Source organism: Prionailurus bengalensis, chromosome X, assembly GCF_016509475.1.
Source record: "Prionailurus bengalensis isolate Pbe53 chromosome X, Fcat_Pben_1.1_paternal_pri, whole genome shotgun sequence".
NCBI lineage: Eukaryota > Metazoa > Chordata > Mammalia > Carnivora > Felidae > Prionailurus > Prionailurus bengalensis.
The window spans coordinates 108,692,651-108,720,117 of NC_057361.1; the positions used below are offsets into that span (position 1 = coordinate 108,692,651).

General features: G+C 39.5%; 1 protein-coding gene across 5 annotated transcripts in view; it reads right to left on the reverse strand.

Annotated features, from left to right (window-relative positions):
* Nucleotides 1-27,467, reverse strand: part of ENOX2 (ecto-NOX disulfide-thiol exchanger 2) — a 274,222-nt gene that overhangs the window by 64,411 nt on the left and 182,344 nt on the right. The window lies entirely within an intron of this gene.

Genomic DNA, 27,467 nt, shown 5'->3' on the forward strand with positions numbered 1-27,467 from the left:
ATAGCCTCCCCCATTATCAACATCCCCCACCAGAGTGGTACATTTGTTACAATGATGCATCATAATCACCTAAAAGTCATAGTTTAAATTAGGGTTCACTCTTGGTGTTGTACATTCTATGGATTTGGAAAAATGTATAATAACATGTATACATCCTTGTGGTATCACACAGAATATTTTCACTGCCCTGAAAATTCTCTGTGCTCTGCTTATATCATCCCTCCCTACACCCCAACCCCTGGCAATTACTGATCTTATTCGAATCATCTCCATAGTTTTGCCTTTTCTATAATGTCACATAGTTGGAATCATACAACATGCAGCCTTTTCAGATTGGCTTTTCTCAGTAGTATGCATTTAAGTTTCCTCCATGTCTTTTCATGGCCTGATAGCTCATTTCTATCATAATAGAATGCTGCATAATATTCCATCATAGGGATGTACCACAGTTTATCCATTCACCCACTGAAGAACATTGTAGTTGTTTCCAAGTTTTGACAATTATGAATAAAACTGCTATAAACATTCATGTGCACATTTTTGTGTGAGCATAAGTTTTCAACTCCTTTGGGGAAATGCCAAGCAGCACAATCACTGAATTGTATAGTAAGAGCATATTTACTTTTGTAAGAAACTGTCAACCTATCTTCTAAAGTGGCCAAACCATTTTGCATTCCCACTGGCAGTGAATGAGAGTTCTCTTGCTCTATATCATCACTAGTACTTAGTGATGTCAGTGTTCTGGATTCTGGCCATTCTAATAGGTGTATAGTGGTATTTCTTTGCTGTTTTAATTTGCATTTTCGGGGCGCCTGGGTGGCGCAGTCGGTTAAGTGTCCGACTTCAGCCAGGTCACGATCTCGCGGTCTGTGAGTTCGAGCCCCGCATCAGGCTCTGGGCTGATGGCTCAGGGCCTGGAGCCTGTTTCCGATTCTGTGTCTCCCTCTCTCTCTGCCCCTCCCCCGTTCATTCTCTGTCTCTCTCTGTCCCAAAAATAAATAAACGTTGAAAAAAAAATTAATTTGCATTTTCCTGTTACATAATACGGAACATCTTTTCATATATTTATTTGCCATCTGTATATGTTCTTTAGTGAGTTGTCTATTAAAGTTTTTGACCCGATTTTAAATTGGGCTGTTTGTTTTCTTGTTGTGTTTTAAGTGTTCTTTGTATATTTTAGATAATAGTCCTTTACCAGATGTGTATATTGCAAATATTTTCTCCCAGTTTGTGGCTTATATTCTCATTATCTTTACATTGTCTTTTGCAGAACATAAGATCTTAATTTTAGTTAAGTCCAGCTTATCAATAATTTCCTTCATGGATCATGCCTTTGGTGTACTAAAAAGTCATCACTGGGGTACCTAGGTGGCTCAGCTGGTTAAGCATCTGACTTTGGCTCAGGTCAAGATCTCACAATTTGTGGGTTCAAGCCCCACATTTGGCTTTCTGCTGTCAGTGCAGCGTCCGCTTTGGATCCCTCCTGCCTGTCTCTCATGTGCGCATGCACACACATGCGCTTTCTCTGTCCCTCCTGTGTGTGTGCTCTCTCTCTCTCGCTCTCTCTCAAAAAGAAATAAACATTAAAAAAAAAAGTCATCACCATATCCAAGGTCCTTTAGGTTTTCTCTCATGTTATTTTCTAGCAGTTTTATAGTTTTGCATTTCACATTTAGGTCTATGATCCATTTTGAGTTAATTTTTGTGATGGGTATAAGATCTGTGTTTAGATTTTTTTTGCATGAGGATTTCCAGCTGTTCTAGCACATTTGTTGAAGAGACTGTCTTTCCTCAATTGTATTGCATTTACTCCTTTGTCAAAGATCAGTTAACTCTATTTGTGGGGTCTATTTCTGGGTTCTCTATTCTACTCCACTGATCTATTTGTCTATTATTTCACCAATATCACACTGGCTTGATTGCTGTAGCTTTATAGTAAATCTTGAAGTTGGGTAGCATCAGGCTTCCAACTCTGCTCTTGTTCAACATATTTTGGATATTCTGAGCCTTTTGCCTCTCCATATAAACTTTAGAATCTGTTTGTTGATAACCACAAAATAACTTGCTTGGACTTTGATTGGGATTGCATTAAGTCAAGTTAGGAAGAACTGACATCTTGAAAATATTGAGTCTTCCTATCCATGGACATGAAATATCTCTTCATTTATTTAATTCTTCTTTTATTTCATTCATCAGGGTTTTGTAGTTTTCTGGGTTTTTTTTTCAAGCACACATACCACAGGAGCTTGGGATGACTAAGAGGTTTCCTATTCTTCTCATAGTCTAGTTGCATATGATTACTTTGTCAGCTTCCATCCAAACTACTCATGCATGCAAACTAAGAAAAACCATCCAACAGCTTCCATGGTGCAAAAAAAATGAAAAATTCTATTTTTGATGTAATTTCATTTCTTTGAGGCAGTTAACATTGAACAGAGATGGACATACAATCAGCAAATATCAAATTAGCCAATTGAGTATTTTGGAAATTAGGGGGACACGAGAGAATAATCAGATAGGATATGTAGTCCTTGCCTTCAAAGGTTATACAATATAATTGATGAGACCAATGATGGTGGCAATGATTATTACTATTATCGCTACTCTCACCACCTCCATCCATTACTACCACTAATTATTGAACACTTACCACACGCTAGGTAAAGCACTTGGCACACATTATTTTCATTTAACTTTCAAAATAACCTTGTGAAAGGGACTATTTATATTTCCATTTAATAGATGAAAGGCTTTTTAAGGTCACATATATTGTCTAAGGTCATGCAGGATATACTTTTAGTCACAATGTTTTACTATCTCCAATGAAACCATTAAGAAACAACCAAATAATTGAATGGAATTGACTGGAAATGTTACTGAAATTTAAGTAATGAAAATGTGGCTTGAGTAGGTAGGAAAGACTTCATGGAGAAGATAGGATTTGAACAAATTGGCCAGATTTTTACAGAACATGTCTTGAGTCATGGGTAGTTATTAGATAGGTAAAGAAGGAAAAGAGGAAAAAGACATTCCAGGAGCAATGATGACATAAGAAGACATTGAAGTGAGTTATGCATACAAGTGCATGTATATACTACATAGTTGGGAGCACAGAAAGACATATTTTTGGAAATTTCCCTCTGACTACTGATTTCTATAGAAAAATCTTTCCATGGCTTTTCTCCTACCTCTCAGTATGCACTCCAGCCAATTACACTCTAGAAGACAACTCTGTTCTAATAGTAGCTTGCTAACATCTATCACATCCTTCTAACCTGGAAATATCAGGGATGAACCTTGCCTTGGTTATTTATACGAGTGCTATTTTGTCACTGATTTGTCAGAACAAGAAAATGCAAATGTTCAAAAACATTATTTCTGAATTATTAGTTTTTATGATTTTTCTATGCTTCCTATGCCTCTTCTCCACAACCCGCCCCCCTACACACACACACACACACACACACACAGAGTGATTGATGGCCTTAGCATTTGTTACTATAGTCAGAAGTCACATTTCAGAACTGGTGATTTCTCTATCGCCAGAAACTCTAGTCCTCACATCCAGTTTTCAGTTGTTTCCCATGAAGGCATAGTATGGCTAGAAATAGCCATATTGTAAATATTATTAAGAAAACAAACATAGGGCATCAGATACCCTTTGAGTCAAGAGTTTACATATTGATTATTCAGTTCATCTGAACTCCCAATCTCTAGTCCAGGGGAGACAAGTTTTAGGGAATGTTATAACTGGAAGGGACATTTAGAGATTACTGAATCTGCACCCTGGTTTTCTCTAGTGGCTGGAGAATGACTCCAAGAGGAAACATCTAGGTTTAGAAGGACTGGGCCCCCATACCAAAAATAATTTCTTGCAACAGTTTGGCTACTCATTGGCTCTGCAGTCCTGGGAAACATAAGAGAATCAGGAATTATTCTTAATAAGGAATTCTGAGATCAAAGAACGAGAATTTACAATGTACCAACCTAGCCAAACTCTGGACTAATTTTTGGGGAGGAGAGAGAATTATCTAAATTATCAGTTTTTTCTAAAGGACAGCACAGTGTTACTATTTTCAAAATATATATTAATTCAAAGTGCCTGTTCAAATGTTAGCAAGTAGAGTTCTACTAAGGTTGTTTACATAAACCAGATGGTTTAGATAAGAACCATGTGGAATTTACAGCATTATTTTGCTATGATAAATTCAGTTTTTAAATTCTTAAGGAGTTCTGCCTTTTCTTTTCCCTCCACTTCCCCAACACTCATCTCCACCTGTCAAATCCTACTCAGTTTTCAGGGGTCATCTCAAATGTTACATTGTCTGTGAAGCCACACCTCTAGAATTAACCACTCCTTCCTAATGTGTTATTGTAACATTTTATCTAGAATTTTATTTTTATGTTTGCTTATTCTCTCATTCCTTTTCCCTAAACCAAACCTTTATTGAGTCTTGGTATGTGCCAGATCCTGTGCTAGTGACTAGGAGTTACAGAGATGAACAAAACTCATTTACTTCTCTGGAAGAACTCACAATACAATAAGAGGCATAACATATAACCTAATATAAATTATTGTAATAAGTACTGCAGTAAAACTGTGAGCAAAGTGTTATGAGAACAGAAAAGGAGTAATTAAATCTCCTGGAATGACTTGGGAAGGATGTTTGGGGTTGGAGGTGTGGAGAGGATGAGGAATACTAGGGAAGCCTTTGCTGGGAAAGAATAATTTGAAATGAGTCTTTAAGGAGGGATAGGTTTTTCCTCCAGGTAGTGATAGGAGGATTAGGATTGAAAAGCATTCCAGAGTCCCAGAGACATCACTACAAGCATAAAACATACAGACATCACAATGACTCTAAACCCGTATCTTTCTATAATAACACTGAATGTAAATGGATTAAATGCGCCAACCAAAAGACATAGGGTATCAGAATGGATAAAAAAACAAGACCCATCTATTTGCTGTCTACAAGAGACTCATTTTAGACCTGAGGACACCTTTAGATTGAGAGTGAGGGGATGGAGAACTATTTATCATGCGACTGGAAGCCAAAAGAAAGCTGGAGTAGCCATACTTATATCAGACAAACTAGACTTTAAATTAAAGGCTGTAACAAGAGATGAAGAAGGACATTATATAATAGTTACAGGGTCTATCCAGCAGGAAGAGCTAACAATTATAAATGTCTATGCGCCGAATACCAGAGCCCCCAAATATATAAAACAATTACTCATAAACACAAGCAACCTTATTGATAAGAATGTGGTAATTGCAGGGGACTTTAACACCCCACTTACAGAAATGGATAGATCATATAGACACACGGTCAATAAAGAAACAAGGGCCCTGAATGAGACATTGGATCAGATGGACTTGACAGATATATTTAGAACTCTGCATCCCAAAGCAACAGAATATACTTTCTTCTCGAGTGCACATGGAACATTCTCCAAGATAGATCATATACTGGGTCACAAAACAGCCCTTCATCAGTTTACAAGAATTGAAATTATACCATGCTTACTTTCAGACCACAATGCTATGAAGCTTGAAATCAACCACAGAAAAAAGTCTGGAAAACCTCCAAAAGCATGGAGGTTAAAGAACACCCTACTAAACAATGAGTGGGTCAACCAGGCAATTAGAGAAGAAATTAAAAAATATGTGGAAACAAACGAAAATGAAAATACAACAATCCAAACGCTTTGGGACGCAGCGAAGGCAGTCCTGAGAGGAAAATACATTGCAATCCAGGCCTATCTCAAGAAACAAGAAAAATCCCAATTACAAAATCTAACAGCACACCTAAAGGAAATAGAAGCAGAACAGCAAAGGCAGCCTAAACCCAGCAGAAGAAGAGAAATAATAAAGATCAGAGCAGAAATAAACAATATAGAATCTAAAAAAACTGTAGAGCAGATCAACGAAACCAAGAGTTGGTTTTTTGAAAAAATAAACAAAATTGACAAACCTCTAGCCAGGCTTCTCAAAAAGAAAAGGGAGATGACCCAAATAGATAAAATCATGAATGAAAATGGAATTATTACAACCAATCCCTCAGAGATACAAACAATTATCAGGGAATACTATGAAAAATTATATGCCAACAAACTGGACAACCTGGAAGAAATGGACAAATTCCTGAACACCCACACTCTTCCAAAACTCAATCAGGAGGAAATAGAAAGCTTGAACAGACCCATAACCAGCGAAGAAATTGAATCGGTTATCAAAAATCTCCCAACAAAGAAGAGTCCAGGACCAGATGGCTTCCCAGGGGAGTTCTACCAGACGTTTAAAGCAGAGATAATACCTATCCTTCTCAAGGTATTCCAAGAAATAGAAATGGAAGGAAAACTTCCAGACTCATTCTATGAAGCCAGTATTACTTTGATTCCTAAACCAGACAGAGACCCAGTAAAAAAAAGAGAACTACAGGCCAATATCCCTGATGAATATGGATGCAAAAATTCTCAATAAGATACTACCAAATCGAATTCAACGGCATATAAAAAGAATTATTCACCATGATCAAGTGGGATTCATTCCTGGGATGCAGGGCTGGTTCAACATTCGCAAATCAATCAACGTGATACATCACATCAACAAAAAAAAAAGATAAGAACCATATGATCCTGTCAATCGATGCAGAAAAGGCCTTTGACAAAATCCAGCACCCTTTCTTAATAAAAACCCTTGAGAAAGTCGGGATAGAAGGAACATACTTAAAGATCATAAAAGCCATTTATGAAAAGCCCACAGCTAACATCATCCTCAACGGGGAAAAACTGAAAGCTTTTTCCCTGAGATCAGGAACACGACAAGGATGCCCACTCTCACCGCTGCTGTTTAACATAGTGCTGGAAGTTCTAGCATCAGCAATCAGACAACAAAAGGAAATCAAAGGCATCAAAATTGGCAAAGATGAAGTCAAGCTTTCGCTTTTTGCAGATGACATGATATTATACATGGAAAATCCGATAGACTCCACCAAAAGTCTGCTAGAACTGATACATGAATTCAGCAAAGTTGCAGGATACAAAATCAATGTACAGAAATCAGTTGCATTCTTATACACTAACAATGAAGCAACAGAAAGACAAATAAAGAAACTGATCCCATTCACAATTGCACCAAGAAGCATAAAATACCTAGGAATAAATCTAACCAAAGATGTAAAGGATCTGTATGCTGAAAACTATAGAAAGCTTATGAAGGAAATTGAAGAAGATTTAAAGAAATGGAAAGACATTCCCTGCTCATGGATTGGAAAAATAAATATTGTCAAAATGTCAATACTACCCAAAGCTATCTACACATTCAATGCAATCCCAATCAAAATTGCACCAGCATTCTTCTTGAAACTAGAACAAGCAATCCTAAAATTCATATGGAACCACAAAAGGCCCCGAATAGCCAAAGGAATTTTGAAGAAGAAGACCAAAGCAGGAGGCATCACAATCCCAGACTTTAGCCTCTACTACAAAGCTGTCATCATCAAGACAGCATGGTATTGGCACAAAAACAGACACATAGACCAATGGAATAGAATAGAAACCCCAGAACTAGACCCACAAACGTATGGCCAACTCATCTTTGACAAAGCAGGAAAGAACATCCAATGGAAAAAAGACAGCCTCTTTAACAAATGGTGCTGGGAGAACTGGACAGCAACATGCAGAAGGTTGAAACTAGACCACTTTCTCACACCATTCACAAAAATAAACTCAAAATGGATAAAGGACCTAAATGTGAGACAGGAAACCATCAAAACCTTAGAGGAGAAAGCAGGAAAAGACCTCTCTGACCTCAGCCGTAGCAATCTCTTACTCGACACCTCCCCAAAGGCAAGGGAATTAAAAGCAAAAGTGAATTACTGGGACCTTACGAAGATAAAAAGCTTCTGCACAGCAAAGGAAACAACCAACAAAACTAAAAGGCAACCAACGGAATGGGAAAAGATATTCACAAATGATATATCGGACAAAGGGCTAGTATCCAAAATCTATAAAGAGCTCACCAAACTCCATACCCGAAAAACAAATAACCCAGTGAAGAAATGGGCAGAAAACATGAATAGACACTTCTCTAAAGAAGACATCCGGATGGCCAACAGGCACATGAAAAGATGTTCAGCGTCGCTCCTTATCAGGGAAATACAAATCAAAACCACACTCAGGTATCACCTCACGCCAGTCAGAGTGGCCAAAATGAACAAATCAGGAGACTATAGATGCTGGAGAGGATGTGGAGAAACGGGAACCCTCTTGCACTGTTGGTGGGAATGCAAATTGGTGCGGCCACTCTGGAAAGCAGTGTGGAGGTTCCTCAGAAAATTAAAAATAGACCTACCCTATGACCCAGCAATAGCACTGCTAGGAATTTACCCAAGGGATACAGGAGTACTGATGCATAGGGCCACTTGTACCCCAATGTTCATAGCAGCACTCTCAACAATAGCCAAATTATGGAAAGAGCCTAAATGTCCATCAACTGATGAATGGATAAAGAAATTGTGGTTTATATACACAATGGAATATTACGTGGCAATGAGAAAAAATGAAATATGGCCTTTTGTAGCAACGTGGATGGAACTGGAGAGTGTGATGCTAAGTGAAATAAGCCATACAGAGAAAGACAGATACCATATGGTTTCACTCTTATGTGGATCCTGAGAAACTTAACAGGAACCCATGGGGGAGGGGAAGGAAAAAAAAAAAAGAGGTTAGAATGGGAGAGAGCCAAAGCATAAGAGACTGTTAAAAACTGAGAACAAACTGAGGGTTGATGGGGGGTGGGAGGGAGGAGAGGGTGGGTGATGGGTATTGAGGAGGGCACCTTTTGGGATGAGCACTGGGTGTTGTATGGAAACCAATTTGTCAATAAATTTCATAAAAAAAAAAGAAAAGCATTCCAGGAAGCAAGATCAACTGGACATTATCATTGACTGCCTTGAATTACACTTATAAATACACGTCTCTCTTCTGCTGGCCTGCATCTCCTATAGGTCAGGGACTCAGTTTGGGTGTCTTTGTTTCTCCATTTTTTAGTTCAGTGTCTGGTATAAAGTAGGTATTCAAGAAATATTTGGATGAATGAATAAATAAAATCAACCTACATTGATTTTGGGCACAATGAGCAATCCATGCAATGACACTCATTGATTATTTATATATCTTTTCAGAAAGATAAATTATCTTAAAAGTGATGGCATAGTTGCTAAACTAATTCTCTCTCCAAGACAACTGAATTTACATGTAGTAATTCATTTATATTTACAACCAGAAATAAATGCACCTAACTGATAATTCAGTTTGATATCATTGGCTATAATCTTTCTCCCATATAGGCACAGTCATACATATAAGGAAGCTTATACATTTTTACTTTCAAAGGGAAATCCCAGATGATCATCTCTGTCTGGCAACAATCTGGATTTAAGGTCTTAACTAACAAAATATGCTGTGTTGAACATCTGTTTGGAATCATCACTTAATAGTGGAAAAGTTAAGTCCAGGCCTGATTCACTTTCTAGACTAAAAATGGGCCTGATTCACTTTCTAGACTAAAAATGGACATCTAGCAATTTCTTTAAGTATTTTATAAAAGTGGTCCCATGTCACTAAAGGAAGAGATTGCTCATTTGCCCATAAGTCCTACATTCACTGGCAGTGGCCAAGAATATTCAGAAGTCAAGTACGAGTGCTGTCGAAATACCTCACCCAAGTCTGAAGAACGTGTCCTGCAATGCTCATTTTTTGTTCTGCCTTGTGTGGGAACTCCTTATGAGGTGAAGGGCTGTAGAGTAGTTGTGAATGAATCCTTTCTCTGTAAGTTGATTGAAGTTATGGTACTTTGGAACAAGAGTTCATTAGTGCCAAAAGAGTAAAAGATTTGGAAGTAATTGTCCATTTTAACTTGGTATCGCTCCATAACTATCAAATCATTGCCATCTGTTTATTTTTATATTATACTTCACTTGATTAACTAGTCAATTATTGTCAGTTATTTGATCTTGAAGACAACACACACACACACACACACACACACACACACATCCTGTAGTAGAGTTATTTCATTTGTTTCCTTTATTTCCATTGAAACAAGTTCAGTACATTAGTGTCATCTCGTCATCTATACTCTTGTATTAAGATAAAAGATGTCCTTCTCTGACAATTCACTCTCCCATAATTCTCTTTCTTATGTCCAGGTTTATATCCATTGGTTTTTATGCTTACTATAATTTTGTTACACAGTATTGTGCAAAGTTGAAGAGAGGATTTTGTCAACAAACATCTATTGAAAGTCTGTTAAGAGTAGGAAGCAACACTGCCTAGTGATCAAGAGCATGGGTTTGGGAGTCAGATGGTTCTGGACTATAGTATATGTTCATTCTGTTTCTCTTTACTTCTCTTCTTGCTGATCTACCTTCCAGCCTTCCTTTTATATTTATTGTACACTCATTGTACATTTTCTGTGTGCCAGGCACCATCACAGACATTGAAGACATTATGGTGAGTCAAACAGGCCTCATGCCAATCCTTGATCTTATGAAGCTCTCTAGTGCAGAAGGGAGATATTAAAATACAGATAAACATAAAATAATTATACATTGTGATAAGTTCTATGAATAAATAACTGGATTTGATGAGAAAAATGGCAAGCTACGAATTTAGGAAAGTGATAGTATTTGCCTTATAGGTTTGTTGAAGATTAAACTAGATAATGTGGGTAAAGAATTTAGCATGGCTTCTGGCTCAGAATGAGTACTAGGTAAGTGGTAACAATAACATGGCAATAGTTAAGGTGATGATAATGAAGTAGTCCTAGCCCTTGAAGGGTTCAAAGTCTACTGAGAGACACAGCATATATAGGAATTATAATAATATACGGATAATGAAACAGAGGCACAGAGAGTTTAAGTAATCAGCTCAATATCACATAGCTAATAAGTGGTAGAACAGGAATATGAACCCAGACAGCTCTGGTACCAATGTCCACAGTCTTATCCATCACACTAAACTCCTTCCCAAAGAGCCCTTTATTTTTTGTGTTCCCCTAGTTCATTGAACACATTACTATAATAGCCCTTATTGCATTATATTTTTATAATCTTTCTATATCTGTCTCTCCTCCTAGACTCTGGATTCCCTTATTCCTCCTGTTATTCCTCATGCCTAGACACTGTGTCTGACACAAAGTAGATGTTCAATAAAGTATTTAAAATAAATGAATGAGGAAATATATGAATATATGTAAGAGAGTCCTGTATAGACATTCTTCTTCCCAGAAGAAAGTAGGTGTATAGCGTGTGACAAGCTATTCAGAATGGAATATCACTCTGTTGTTGTATTAAGATAAAATCTCTTTTAGTCGGTCTCTTCTGAGGACTAAATATTCAACATTTTAAACAGAGAGTAAGAGGAAGATAAATGGTGATAATCTGAGGTATTATAATCCTAACATGCTGGTAGTATAAGAATATCACCATACTTAATTACACAATACTTATAGAAATACAAACTTTAAGAAAGATAAATCTGGAGATAGGAAGATAATTTTCATCACATAGAAATTCTTCATGGGTAAAAAGGAAATGACAAGAATTTCTTTGAAAATTTAAGGGTAATTATATTTACTAAAATAAATGTGCATGTAGCACCCATCTTTGTTAGCTCCTTGAAGGCAGGGGATATAAATCTCATTTACTTTTGTATATTCTACAGTGATTAGCTAGAAGTAGGTGCCAATTAGTGTGCTTTTAAATAAGTGAACTCTGGAAGAACTCAACAATTGTACAAAGTGGGGCTTACCTGCAATGCCTATTTAATAGACCTATAGCCAAATAAAATCTCTTTGCATTGTGTAGTAATGCACTGTGGACTTAGCTCTCTAGTCATTTCTGCAGAAGCAAGATAGTGGTCCAAAGCTGGGTGAAACATCAGACCTCTGCAACATTCCAGGACTTAGATAAATGGTGAATAATAGTGTTAATGATAGTAATGATAACAAGACTAAATATAGTTAACACTTACTTAATAGTTATTATGTGCCAGGCACTGTTCTAGGCACTTTATGTACATTAATCTATAACTCACAACAACCCTATGAAGTAGGACCTCTCATTACCCCTATTTTACTGATGAGGTAACAGGAGCAGAGAGGTTAAGTAACCTGTCAATGGTCATAAAATCAGCTTGCAGTGAAGCTTGATTTAAACCCAGGCAGTCTGGGTCCACAATTCATGCTCTTAACCACTATGCTATCTTAAACTAGGTAAATCATAAAGTTATATAATATTTGAGCTGGGAAGGCTACTGATCTCATCGTTACATAGATGGGTATCCTCCAGGTCCTCTATTGGGGCTAATTTCCCCCCCCCCCCCGGGAACATTTGGCAATATGTGGAGACATCTTTGGTTGTCACAACTGGAAGTAGGGGGTGCTTCTGGAATCTAGTGGATAGAGGCCAGGGATACTGCCAAACACCCTACAATGTACAGGACAGCCCCCTACAGCAGACAATTATCTGACCCAAAATATCAACAGTGAGAAGGCTGAGAAACCTTGTTCTACTGCAGCAATGTTGATGTGTTCTTTTTTTTTTTTTAAGTTTTTATTTATTTATTTTGAAAGAGAGAGCAGGGAAAGGGCAGGGAGAGAGGGTGAGAGAGAATCCCAAGCAGGCTCTGCACCATCAGTGCAGAGCCTGATGTGGGCTCACAAACCATGAGATCATGACCTGAGCTGAAATCAAGAGTCAGATGCTTAACCAACTGAGCCATCCATGTGCCCCTATGTTCATGTGTTCTTACTGGAGAGTGCCTTATACCCCTAGATTCTTCACAGTCCCTTCCCATCTACCACATGTGCAGCCAATCCCAACTTCTTTAGTTGATGTACTACTCGCTTATGCCACTGTACTAAAAAAAATCAGACCACCTTCCCCACCAAGAATCTATTAACATTTTTAGCATGGTTACTTTTATGTTTCACATCAAAGAAATGATTCTCATGGTGGGGAGTCCAAGTGCCATTGAAGTCCTGTAAATAATGCTAGGAATACCATGGCAAAAGAGAGGAAGTTTAGAAAATGCTTGCATGGAACACAGAAGAAAACACCATTTCTAGCATATCATATAGGACCTTACATACAGTAGGCACTGAAGCAGTATGTGTTGTAAAAGATTATGGCACAAGGGCACGGTTGAGTATCCTAGAACAGGATAACATTGTGCTTCCTGTTCTCTGGCTAAGGGAAAGGAAACAGCAAGATAAATCATGTTTAGGTTCTGCATTAAGCCTAGGGCTCAAGGTTTTATCTTCTGTTTGTTATTTATTGCTCATGAAGCAATATATTGTGCGTTGCAGGTGTTATTTTGAATCCCTCTTCATTTTCTTTGAAAATTAACAATCCATCATTGTTTGTGAACAAGGTGCTGAAGCTCGGGGCACATCCCACTCTCTCCGATCACAGATGTCACCAGCAGTGACGCCACAGTCTGCATCATGATTATGCGGGGTGAGGGAGCTGACAGCAGCCTTTGTAAGAGAAGGCTCCCACGCAGCTTGAGAGAGATGATGCTATTAGACAAGCAAGGGCTTTATTTCCTTATGAGTGTTACCAAGAATGGATCAAAGAGCCACTCAAGGGGATCAGGATGTCACAACATATTCTTCCTTGGGGAAGAGGAGAGGAGGTGGGGGAGAGACAAAAGAGAAAGGTTTTATGCTAGTCTATATTGTAAGTAATCACATGGGCAGGGTAGGAGACAATAGCTTGATCCTCAAGGTATGCAGATGAGAACCTTGGGGTAGAGAGTGCTTTCAGAAACTAACCCTTATCCTGGATGATTCATTGTTTTAGTCTATGAGCTGGAGGGTCCTGGAGACAGCTACCTCCATACTGGGGCAGTTACAAGGATATTAAAGGTTTTTAAATAGATCTGTAAGAAGCTAGAGTGCTAAGCCAGCCCTCCAGATGGCAGTTGCAGTGGGGGTAGGGTGTAGCAAGGAAGAAGAAAGACACAGTTCTTGGCATGCACTTCTCCAAGGAGCTCACAGCATATATCCTGTATTTATAAAGGCAACAAGGTACAGTGGAAGAAATACAGACCTGGAGGCAGATAGATCTAAAATGAAATCTTGGCTCTATCATTTACTAGCTGTATGACTTTAGGCAAGTTCAACACACCTTTTAGCCTGTTTATTAACCTGTATTATTTACCTAATGATAACGATGTTGATTCCTAGTATTGATTAAATGTTTATTATGTGCCAAACACTGTTTTAAATCTGTATATGTATTATATAATATGATCCTCACAACAACCCTATAAGATTGGTAGTATTTTCATACCCATTTTACAGATGAGGAAAATGAAAGACAAAGAAGTTAGAAAGTTGCTCAAGGTCACAGATGAAGTTAATGCTGGAGTTGAAATTCAAATTCAGGCAGTATAGCTTCAAAGCCTAAACTTTTAACCACTGAGCTATAATACTCTCACTATACTATAAAAAATGCTGAGCAAATATTCATTCGTGATCTTAACCCCACTTCCTTTATCTTTTCCTTGTTTTTTTTTTTCCCCACTAAGAAAGAAACCATTTGGTTGCCCTCTGGGGGTCTCTTCTCCCACTTCTCTGAGCTGGAGCCAAGGGCCTCCTTTGTTATTTTAAGGTGGGCTGGCACAGACTGAAGAATCTCAGGAATAGTCCTTGTCACTTCCAGGTTATGAGCTGAATGTGAGCCAAGAGAATAGGTTGAGGTTGGATGCAGGGGTCCTGGAAGTCCAACAGGCTCCACCATTAGAACCTTGGAGGCTTCCTCAGTCAGTAAAAGCAGGGGCTAGCTGCACTACAAAGGCTCTGTTGGGCTTTTCTGGACTATGGTCCATCCTTCCCATTCCTGACTTCTGGGCTTCTGAGATACCAGTGCACTCATGTTACCCTGGTCTTGATTGAATGGTTGACTATGGCCGTCTGGTTTTTATTGCATCATTGCATTCATTCCACATTTCTTACCTAATATTTAGACAAAAAACACTGAAAGCATAATTGGGCCTCAAAAAAAGCTACCTTATCCCAGCTCTTCGAACATCTGTGCTAATTGCCTATTAAAACACACATTTCTTTTCCTAGTTTTGAAACAAACACTTTAATATTACTGTCAGGATCCCAAATGTTGTAGCTACGGCTTTTCAATTAGAAATCTTAATATTTAACCAATAAACTAATTGCAGTTCAGGTACTATGTATGCTCTTTAAGTTAATGGTGTGGCTGGTGGTGGAGGGGAAACAGAAAGAAAAAACAAAGAGAAGCATAAATTCTGTAAGTTCCCAAAGTTCTGTGGTCTGTGCTTTCCTGAGGTAAGTTGCGTAAGAGATGATTTGGCAGCCCTCTGCTTTGCTGTTAGAAGTCTGACAAGGTCTCTTGGAGGAAAAAAAAAATGGTCCTGGGGTTAATCCCCAAGCCATTTTACTTTAGCCCTTGTTGCTGAAAATCTTTTCAACGTGTTTCAGTATACTTCCTTGCCATAGGATAGAAAGTACAACACAGATCAGGAGGGCCAAGTTTCAACTCTGGCTCCACTATTTTCTTGCTGTATCGCAATCACTCACACCTGTATTTGTCAAAGTGTGGTCCAATCATGTGCATCACAATCACCTGGAATGCTTGCTAACTAGCCAAGTTCCAGGGTCCACAGCTGAGGTTTCCATCTGGGTGGTGCTGGGGAATCTGCCTGTTGAACAAGCACCCTAGATATCTCTTACGCCCACTATAAATTGGAGAAACACAGAGCTTCAGTCTCCCCATGTATAAATAAGAATGATACCACCCCTTTCACCAGGTTGTGGTGAAAACCCAGGTGGTCAGTAAGTGCTAGCTGTACCTGAATCTTTAAGTGAGATTATGGCAGGGCTTCAGGATCCATTCTGAATATTAATTCAAGAACATGTTAAATCCACGCACTATTTGGTGGTACCAGGGGTGAAAAATCCATGTTTCCCTGCCCTTTGAGGGGCTCACAGACTAGTGGGAGAGACAGACAAACTATTGCATACATTGATACTGGTTAAACAGAGATATGAAGGGGAGGCAGTTACTTTACTAGGAGGAGAGGTGGTGGTAGAGGGGGAGCAGAAGCATAGAGGAAGTGATGTTAAGCTGCAGAAGTGACTTTGAAGTAGCTTTTGAAGGATAAACCAATTATGATGATACTGTGGATATCTTTTTTTTTAATATGAAATTTATTGTCAAATTGGTTTCCATACAACACCCAGTGCTCATCCCAACAGGTGCACTCCTTGATACCCATCACCCACCCTCCCCTCCCTCCCACCCCCCCATCAACCCTCAGTTTTTTCTCAGTTTTTAAGAGTCTCTTATGCTTTGGCTCTCTACCTCTACTATCTTAAAAGGTGTAGGAGATAAGGCTGTATTTGTGCTAAGTCTAAAACCTAGAACAGAAATTGTCCTTGTTGGGGGGGCGATGGGCATGGGTGGAGAATATTTTCCATATCAGTTTACTTATTCCTCTCTCCTAAAAGTACAATATTAAAAAACTGGAGTCATTTTGTATTCTCCAGTTGGTTGGACTCTGGGAGGATGAGTATTAGACTATATTTTTGACTTGCTTTGTAAGACACTAACTACAAGGCCATGGTCTAAGTCAGAGGGGTGCGACACTGGCCATGACCCCTATAAACAAGTCAAGTGTTAAATCCTACTGATAATGGGAACTTTGGTTTGAGAATTGGCTGCCTCAGCAGAGTCATCTTCAAATATTAAGGCCAATGCTATATATACACATACAGCCACAGGAGGCAGTGACTAATGGCTCTGCCTTATGCCAGCAGCCCTGGCCCCTTTCTAGCTTCTTTACCTCAACAAGCAGCCTAACTCAAGTTTTTAAACTCCACCTCAATTTAACAAATAATCAGAAAACAATAGCTTGTACCATACAGAACTTCACACTGCCCCCACCCCACACTTCATGTTTCAAAGTAATTGATTTTTTTTCAAAATTGCAACACACTTTCACCAACCCCCATCAGGCCTTTGGCCAGACCAAGCATGATAAACTCTTAACCCTTAAGGCTGTGTGACCCTGAATAAAGGAAAAATAGGGTTATAACCATTAAGATCATGGTTTTGGACTGGATCTCATCCTGGCCTTCTACTTACTAGCTGTGTGATGCTAGGAAGATGACTTAATGTCTCTGGTTTTCATTTTCCACATCTGAAACATGAAGACAGTAATAGTACCTATCTCATAGGGCTGTGGTAAGGGTTAAAGGAGAAAATATATGAAAAGAAGTCCATTGCAGTGGCTATCTCAGTAAGTGGTAGTGAAATACTAGTAATTATTGTGAATATAGTAACAATAGTGGGCATTACCTCTGATATCTTATAGACAACAGGGGTCATTTATGGTTGGAAAAAAAGGGGGAGTATTATAATCCCTTCAGTTGTGAAAAGGACAGGAAAATACCAGTACAGGAATTAGCCACTTCTGGGTATGTATTTACACAGAAAAGAACAATATGGCTTCTTTCTAACCAGTTCTTTACCAAGAGCACTGCCAGAAAGAACAGTAGGACTAATCTATATGCTTCTCACCTGCTACATTTTTGAAAAGTGGTACCGTTAATAAAATCCTCAAAATATTTTCCAACGTTACCCTCCTCCTCCACTGTATATACCCCAAACTCATCAGACCTGCTTCCAAAATCCATTTGCTTTTTTCCCCAAAACCATGGATGGCATTTACATCCATGTTCTCACTTGTGGTCACCCCATCTGTGGTGGAAGAGGGCCAGCATTACTTAGTATCACTTTTTCATTTCCATCATGAGGATGGGAGGCAATGGGGTAGGCAGGAGAGCTTGCTTTTCATGGCCATCCTTCCAATAAGACAAAGGGAGTAATTTATGGCCATAAGCTGTGATCTCTGACAGCTGGGCAGAGGGCACCCACTGTATCAGCCTGCTCCAGGGACAATCCATATGTAAGTGTGTTGGTCATCAGTTTGTGATTCTGGGACAATATTAATAATAGTGCCTTTCCTGGAATCTATCTTACATATGATATATTTTTCCTCATTTAATTCAATAGTTCTCCTAACTATTTTAATACACCAATAGTAGTCCAGATAGCAAACGTGCATGAGTTATTGGCTTTCCTTCCTTTTATCCATTTCTGCTGTAACTTAAATTTTCTTCCTGAGTGAATCTCTAGGCAACTAGTGACATCACCTTTAACCCATTTGTGTGTTTTTTTTTTAATTGGCATTAACAGGGAGGGGGCATAAGCTGCTAAAAAATAAAAGATATATAGGTTGGTGATGATCTCCAGAGCAAATCTTACAGGGATTGGTAGAGCAAATTTGATTTGAAAATGATTACAGAGGGTGAATTCCCTGTAAATAATGAATTGGAAAGAAAATCAGGCTGGGAGTATTTGCTTATCCACTTATTTCCACATGGAAGAAAAGCCATAATTCCTGTCAGCCTGTGCTTACAGCTTGCCTAGATTGGTCAGAGAGAAACCAACCAGTGACAAAAATATACAAGCTCACCTGTTCACTGCATTTTCTGTCAGGTCCAACACCAAGGAAAGCCAAAAGATAAGAAGTCTTTGGGTAACAATCCATAAATCTGTGGCTACGGTTCAAGCACTTAACTTCAAATTTCCAAATATCCGTGCCACTGTTCTTTCTCCTCCCAGAAGCTGGAAATTCACTGTCAGAAAGGAGAGAGGAGGGGCAAGGCAGCCGAAATGCCCAAAGACCCTGGGAAAATTGTGGGAAAGCATGCCCTCCCCACACATAATTCTTCTTGAAAAACTAACTGTTATGTCACTGGGAGACACTGTCAGAGCAAAATGGTTACTTTTTTTTAAATTAAAGTGCAACTAGCTTTCAAGAGTGGCTACCTTCCTTAAAAATGAAGCTGATTTCTGTATATCAAATCCCATTTGTCCACTGACTCACACTATCTTTTTCTAATTTTTTAAATTGAATATTGAGTAGGTAGGTACAAAGGGGAATTTATAAGAGACAAATGTAGAGTCTAAAAAAATGGTGCAATGAAAACTGTGTACCCAACATGTGGTTTAAGAAAAACAATATAATTATAACTTTTAAAGACCTCACGTGCCCCTCCCAATTCTTTCCATCTCCCCTCAGAGGCAAGCACTATTCTGAAGTTTGTGTTGATCACTACTTGTGTATCCTTACAGTACTGCTACCTATGATGATGCTACCTCTTCTTTTATCTGAATTTCTAAAGGATTCTCCAGTTGCTGGGAGCTTTAATTTCTGCTGTTCTCTTTCACATTTCTCCCCTTTCCTTTGTTTCTCTGCCCGCCCGGTGCAGCTTGTCTAGTAGTCTGTGATCTATGAACAAACAGGAGTGTTAAAGATATCATTTAATTGTGAACCCATATGGAAACACAGTAATTCTTTTGCAGTATGGCTACTTTCCTTTTTTCTTTTTTTTTAATTTTTTAAAAAATTGTTAATGTTTATTTTTTATTTTTTATTTTTAAGAGAGAGATAGAGTGCGAGGGGTGGGGGCAGGGAGACACAGAATCTGAAACAGGTTCCAGGCTCTGAGCTGTCAGCACAGAGCCCGATGCGGGGCTTGAACTCACGAACCACGAGATCATGACCCGAGCTGAAGTCGGACACTTAAGCGACTAAGCCACCCAGGTGCCCCATCCTTTTGTTTTTCAAGCAGATCACTGTGTGGACCTTGATTTGTTTACCTGGAGGTTTGGGGACACGGAGGTGGCAGTGGGCTAAAGAGCAGGGTGACAGGAGTGTATGTATTGCCTAGCATGGGTATTTCAGGGTTCTGGAGTCAGAAGACTATGCTATTTACTGGCTGTGTGACTTCACGCAAGTTACTTACTCTGAGCTTTGGTTCCCTCTTCACAAAAATGCAGACAACTATATAAAATTGATCTTACAGAGTTGGTGAGATGGTTAGACAAGAGATATTAATTCTAAAAGTGTTTTTCAAGCTGTAATATACTGTAAATGTTAGTTGTTAATGATGCAGCTATTCTGCTGCTGTTGTTGATGCCATAATATAAATTCTGTCAAAGTCAAGGTAAAGGACTAGATATGAATTTTCTAAATCTGGAGCTAATCCACAGATATACCCTTGCCAGCTATCTGGCAAAGCTGGCACAGTGAAAACAAAATTAAATTTTCTTTTCTAACTCTCTATTACCGGTCTACATGGAAACTTTCCACCTTCAAACATCTTCCTCAAATCCCACTGTACCTGCCCAATCTGCGTGTGTGGGAGTTGTGTTTGCTCTGGCTTACGTCAGTGTTGGATCCTAGGGCAGAAAGTAGTCACACATTACAGGCATCTAACATTTTCTCTTCTTAGTCATTTCTCATAGGACGGTTCTGGCTGGTAACTCAAACAGAAATGTATGCAAGATGTGCTCATCACGTGATCAGTTTGTGCCTAAGGAACCTTCTGAAGGTCCTGACTTTTGCCTGTGTGATATTAACATAACCATTTGCATGTCATTTCCATTTTGTTTTTAAAAGGGTTTCTCCTTGAAGATCTGTGAGAATGAGAGTAAGCAGTGAAAAGCCACGTTTCCGTTCTGCAAACGATATAATCAAATCTGTAAATGGGCAAAAATACACACAAGAGACGTTCCATAAAACTGCTGGCAATTATTTCAGCGAACAGACGAAAGTTTCGCATGATTCCCCACAGCTGCCGCAGGTGTTGAAGGAAGACGTTCAAGCAACACAGGGGGAATATCGATTATCTTTTTGAATATGGAGCTAGGCTATCTGCTTGGGTGCCCAGGAGGGGGTGAGGGAAGAAGGGTGTTGGTAATGTTCCCACACATTTCCCAGCCTTGAGGCTGGACAGCCACATGCCCATCTGCTGCTAAGAAAAAAAACTATAGACAGAGCTTAAGTACATGGGACAGACAGTTTGACCTCTGAGGTTGCAAGGCTCTTGCCCTCCGCCTAACAGCTGACGCCTGGAACAAGCAGGCCAGCCCCTCATGGCCCTTGCAGGGACTAACAGGAGGGATCCAGCTGAGGGACGGCTGCAGCTATGGCAACAAATGCCCAGGAATGAGTTAACACCAGCCAAAGGGGTTAATGAGAGAGGCAAGAGCTTTTATACAAATGCATTAGGGAAAGAAGATACAGTGGGAATGAGGTCCATTAATAAAGCTGAGTGATAAAATCCACCACCATCCTTAAATTGGACTTTGTTTCTTAAACTGCTTTTCCAAATCAGTCTCCTGTGTTCCAGCTGTTCATTGAGATACTAAGCTTATTTAAAGAATAAAAATAATACAATATACAGTGTAAAAGGAGAAAATCAGAGAGGCAAAAGGGTATAAAATTAGACTTGCAAACAAAGGAAGGAAGAAAAACAAGAGATGTGTACAACTATGTTCTGAATATGTTCAAACAGCTTGTTATTACTAACAATCGCCACCTGACAATAAATTACCACCCCCACATGTGGATTACAAGTTGCATTATTATGATGCATTAGGATCAATCTAAGTACTAACGATAATGGGTGGCTAAACATGGCCCCCAATTACTGCTGAGTGCCCTCTCCTTTTGTGGCTACACAACAAGTGTCATCAATATTCTCTCATAGAGAATGTTTTCTTATCAGCATTATGTCCTCAAAACATCCCTGGAAGGCAGGTGGATATTGATGGGCTTTTTTGAAGAAAACAGGGAGGCATGGAGAGGTTAAGTGAAAATTAGCAGAGGTGGTACCACCATTCCATAACAGAAGTTGGGCAGCCAAGGTATACAAGCAAAGGGCTTTGGGTTGCTCTTTTGATGACAACAGCACCTACTGAATGCAGTGGATCAGTTTGTAGTCACTTTCTCAGCTGCAGTGAAAAGCATAGAATCCTTAAGCCACTACAGTTAGAATATCTGGTTGTAGTACAGAGCACAGAACCACAGAAAACCTTTTTTAACTTTAGTAGATTACAATACAACCTCAGAGTAAAAAAAGAGTATACTTGAATTCAGAAACTAGTATAATCCATTTGGATGGTATTTCTTAGTTGTACGAATGAATGAACGAAGGTACTTCTTGAGCCCCTCTTATGGTTTTTGTTAGTGGCTGAAAAACATACAAGAGAAGTAAAAGACTGTTACTCTCTCAGAGAGTGTATGATCTAGTTGAGGGTGGAGGTGAGCAGATTCACACACAATATGAAGACCAAGCAAAACTCATAAAAAGCCTAAGTATAAAGTGACAATCCTGCTTGTCCTACTCATTAGAGGAAAAGAATGAGAAAACCTGAAAGGTAGGATGTTGGTACATTCCTACATGAATGTTACTAGAAGAACTTAAGCTGACAAGTGCATTAGACACTTCTATCAACAGTGAATGTACTCACAAGAGGGGTGGCCAAAGGAGATGAACAGGAGAGAGCATGAGGTAAATTAGATGAGGTTCAAGGGAACCAGGATGGAGATGTCTGCCGTTATTTTAATATGATCATGTCATTTTGAAAAAATGTTTATTTTTGAGAGAGAGAGGGCAAGCGGTGGAGGGGCGGAGAGAGGGGGACAGAGGATCCAAAGCCGGCTCCGAGCTGACAGCAGAGAGCCCAATGCAGGGCTCGATCCCATGAACAGTGAGATCATGACCTGAGCCAAAGTTGGATGCTTAACCGACTGAGCCACCCAGGCACCCTGATCATGTCAATTTTGAACCAAACTCCACTGATAGGGCTTACTTCCTTGGGGACAGTGCTACTCAGGCAAGTACATCTGGTTGGCAATGTCTGTATGTACAGCTAAGAGCTAGAGGGCAGATAATTTGAGATGGAGTATTCTGGTGAGCACATGGAAGGTAGACCGTCTGTGTTGTGGGCCACTCTTCTTATTTTAGCTGTTAGGCATGTGAAGTGGCCAAGTTTTTAGAAATGTATTAGAAAAGTATTTTAGAAATGAAGGTGTCTGACTTGTGTGCTTGTGCAGGTAAAGCGTTAGCCCACTCATAGGGTTTCTGCAAAAAGAGATTGAATTTTCCTGACAAAAAGCATTTTGGATCTGTTTTAGTGACTTAGCTGGTATTCAACAGCATTCAAAATGATGCCTTCCTGAGCCACTTCACTTTGCATTTTCCTGTGCTCCACAGTCTCAGCCTACATACCTCACCTTGCCTTGTCTTACAAATACAACTGACTGTAGGAGACTTGGGCAGAAGCTGCAGATTGTTCTAGAAAACTCAACCACTGAATACGCACATTATGCTGTACACAGTGGTCAGCAGTGTGACTGTCACATGTGAAAGCTGAACATCGTAAGAAGCAACAGGTCAAAGAGCTTCTCTACATCTACTTGTGAATTTCTCATTGAGGAAAATTAAATTCAGAATTGCAACCAGACTATATCTCCCTCTATAGGACCTATCCTCTACCACTACTATCTCTTTGTAGGAAATTTGAAGTAGACCACAATTATGCCCAAAGGAAGTATCATGCTATAAGAAGTTTGTGACTCCAGCCCCTATAGCTTCAAGGTATTATAGTTCTGACAATAGACTGGATGCAACTTTATAGCCTCAGAGCCAGTCTTTGGATTTTTCCAGGAATATAAATGGCAAGTTATTACATTAATGTTACTTGTAGAACTCAAAATGACAAGTATATTAGACACATACATCAGGAGTGCATGAACTCACAACAGGGCTGGCCAAAGGAGGTGAGCTGGAAAGAGAGAGCCCATGGTAAATTAGGAAGACAGATGAAGGTTAAAGGGAACCAGGATGGAGGTGTCTGCCATTATCTGAATACAATTATGTCTTTTTTGAGCCAAACTCCTCTGATAGGTCCTGCTTCCCCAGGGGCAACACTTCCCGGGCAAGAAGCTTAGAAGTCATTTAGGAAGAAATATTTCTTTCCTCTGACATGAGCAGCTAGGTGGAAAAGATGAGCATACATTTGCTTTGGGAGCAAGAGGTGCTGAGGTTAGTGCCCATCACCTCCTAGAGATGATGATGTATTGTATATACACATAAAATCACTAAAGCTGCTTGCTATTTCCAGTGGGGTCAGAGTATACAGTCTTTTACTCCAAGTGTCTGTTTTTCAATCTGGCTATATCTTGAAATCTGTTTTGAATACAGCTCAGACAGGAAGGTTTGGGTCAAGCACGCAGTGACTAACCTTCAAGCAAAACAGAATGCCAGGATAGCTGCCTGACCTTTGTAGTAAAATTAATCTGATGCTTACACTGTAACCTAGAGTCCATAGACTTTATTCATGTGACAGAGTCACAAGACAATTTAGCAGGGATTATTAAATTCCACTTAAGCTCATCAGAGGGGAGAACTGAGGTTGATACATTTCAGGACACCAACGAATTGGCCAAACCATGTGGGAAAAGAAAGGCAGATTGACTTCTAGGAATAAAGTGAAAGAGGCTACACTTGGTGCACAGTAGGCACTCAGTGGGAACTGATTCCGTGAATGAGGCAAAAGAGTAAGACAAACCTCATGTCTGACATGAGGCTCTCTCTGAAGAGAGCCCATTCCCTACCACACACAGATGCAACTTCAATCCTTTGGAGTTTATCATACAGGGAAGCCATTTGGCAAGTGCCAGAGATCCCAGGGTAAGGCTGGAAGGTGGGTGGGTTTGCAGATGGTACAAGACATGCCATCTTTCCACATTCCCCTTCCCATTCCAGCTCATGGTAGAAAGTTTGGGGCAGGAGATTGCTAATCAGAAATGAAGAAATCCAGGGGCTCCTGGGTGGCTCAGTTGGTTAAGCATCTGACTTCAGCTCAGGTCATGATCTTCTGGTCCGTGAGTTTGAGCCCCACATCACGCTCTATGCTGGCAGCTCAGAGCCTGGAGTCTGCTTCGGATTCTGTGTTTCCCTCTCTTTCTGCCCCTCCCCTACTTGTACTCTGTCTCTGTCTCTCAAAAATAAAAAATTAAAAAAAAAAGAAATGGAGAAAGCCAAATAGATACCAACAAATTACAAAGAATGCATCTTACCCAAGAGGGCTAAGAGAACCTCAAACAGGAAAACAATGTGAGGTTTCCAGAGGGCCACTGCAACAGTAGTACCAACCCCAGCATTATCCAGGAGGAATCAGGGTTCCAGTTGCTGCACTTTAACAAGTGTGTTATATATAAATGCCCAAGATTGTTCGCAGTGGGAAATCGTGGTTGGTTTTATTTAGGCAATATAATAATGTAACTTCCTGAATCTGATGCTCTTTATTTGAACATTCATCATAATGATTCATCTCTGCTCTTCTTTCTTTGCCAATGATGTTTGCATTCTATTAGCAAATATAATTTCATAGAAGATGATAAGTGAATCAAAATTATCCAATATGTTTCCATCATGGGAACAGAAGGAATCCTTCAATGCTCTGTTTTGCATCATTCTACTGATTTCAATAAGTTTTTAATAGATATTACTCATCATCACAGAGTCAGTACTAATATAATATTACAGAGATAATCTGATTTTGTCTAAGTGAACCCCCTTATTTTGTTTCACAGGAACTGAACATTTTCTAGTCTGGGGGTTCCACAGAAAGTATGCTGACTTTGTACCTAAGAGACATTTAGCACTCATGTGATTCTCTAAATGCCTGTTAGCATTTTACCTTGTATGAATAGTTAACTGGGTGCCTGCAATATTTCCACTGCAGGATTTAAGAACTTTTGGGGCAGGAATGGTACCTCATATACTGTTAACTTACCCCCAGGATATGGCATAGTGAATGAAGAAATAGCCAGTATAGTGCTATATCAGATTTTACTTACTTTAATCTGCTGAGAGCATTGGATTGCCTGACAATAATGGTGGCTCACAGGACTTGTTGGTTATGTTTTTAAACAGAAATGCTTTCCGTAACTTTTCTAAAAATGCTCCCCAAGTTAATCTTGTTAATATTCTCCATATTAATTTTTTTCTTTCACTAACTAAGCTTAGCCTACCTAAGAGCAATAACCTCTACTAGGGATACCCCTGGTAAGCTGGTTAGCTCTGTCTTCCAAAATGATCTCAAGTCATGGGGATAAAATTGGGGAACCAGACAGTATATTCAAAATATTCAAACAGCAGCAAGGCATGAGCAAACAGAACTGGACACTGAACCTTAGCAGTTGAGCAGGATCCAGGAGGCGCCTTGGCTGTGCCAGAGGTCAATCCATTATTGCTAGACAATGGGGAAGCCTGGGGGAATACCAGGAGGATCAGGGTGGCCTGTGTGACAGGTGGTCATTTAGGGGGATCTGGGCAGTGATTATTTATTGGCCAGGGTACCCAGTGATGACTTATGGGGTTCTTGGCAGTAACTATTTACCAACTGGTACCAGAGTTTTATTCACTATTATTAAACTGATATAGCCATTCAGCATACACTGTCTGAATATCAGCCTGGAGGTAGAGGACCTATTTTTACCCAAACACGCAGCATAAAGAAGCAGATACTCCTACCCACAGCTGCAATCTCCTTAAGTATTGTCTTAATCCTCATGGAAATATTTATGATCAAAGGTATTCCTTATATTAAGCCCACATGAAAAAACCTTTCCTACAGGAATATTAATCTATCTTCTCTTATTCTGTCTTCCCAGGGTATGAACTGCTAGTCACTTTTTATCTGTTAAACATGTTTTTTCCCTTTAAAAATTTTTTTGAGCCTAAAAAGAAAAACAAATCCTAACATCTATAGCTCTTCTGCCCCCTGCAATAGAAGGTGAGTCAGGTAGGGGTAGCCAATAAGCAGAGACATATGGTGGGAGACTGAGGAGCTGTCCTTGCTGTCTTCTGCTTGAGTGGAGAAAGCAAAAAAAAAAAAATTAAAACAATGGCAGAGGCTGAAAAATAAAGAACTCTCCTTTCAAACCATTCGAATCAATGTAAACAAATGTGTCATGTTTTTGTGCTCTTTTAAAATCATTTTTATCCTAGGGGGTGCCTGAGTGGCTCAGTTGGTTGAATGTTGGACTCTTGATGTCAGCTTAAGTCATGATCCCAGGGTCATGGGATCAAGCCCCATGTTTGGCTCTGCATGGAGCCTGCTCAAGATTCTCTTTCTCTCTTTGCCCCTCTCCTCCACTCACTCTCTCACTCTCTCTCTCTCTCTCTCTCTCTCTCTCAAATAAAAAAAAAAGTTATAAAATCATTTTTATCCTAATCCGATATCCAGGTCTCTGGGTGGTAGATATACTCCCCCTCAACACCCAGTAGCTGCTGGGGTACCTTGTGTCACCCATTCTCACCTGTGTGTGCCTACTCAGCAGAGCTGTGTCACCATGAGCAGCAATTGCCTCTCTGCCAGAAGAGCAGCTGTGTTCCAAGGTCTCCGTTTGGGTAGGCTTGTCTTTGCCAGTTAGTGTTAAGTTTCCTTTGTAGGAATGCTAGTGAAATTGCTCAGAAAGTCAGATAGGACATG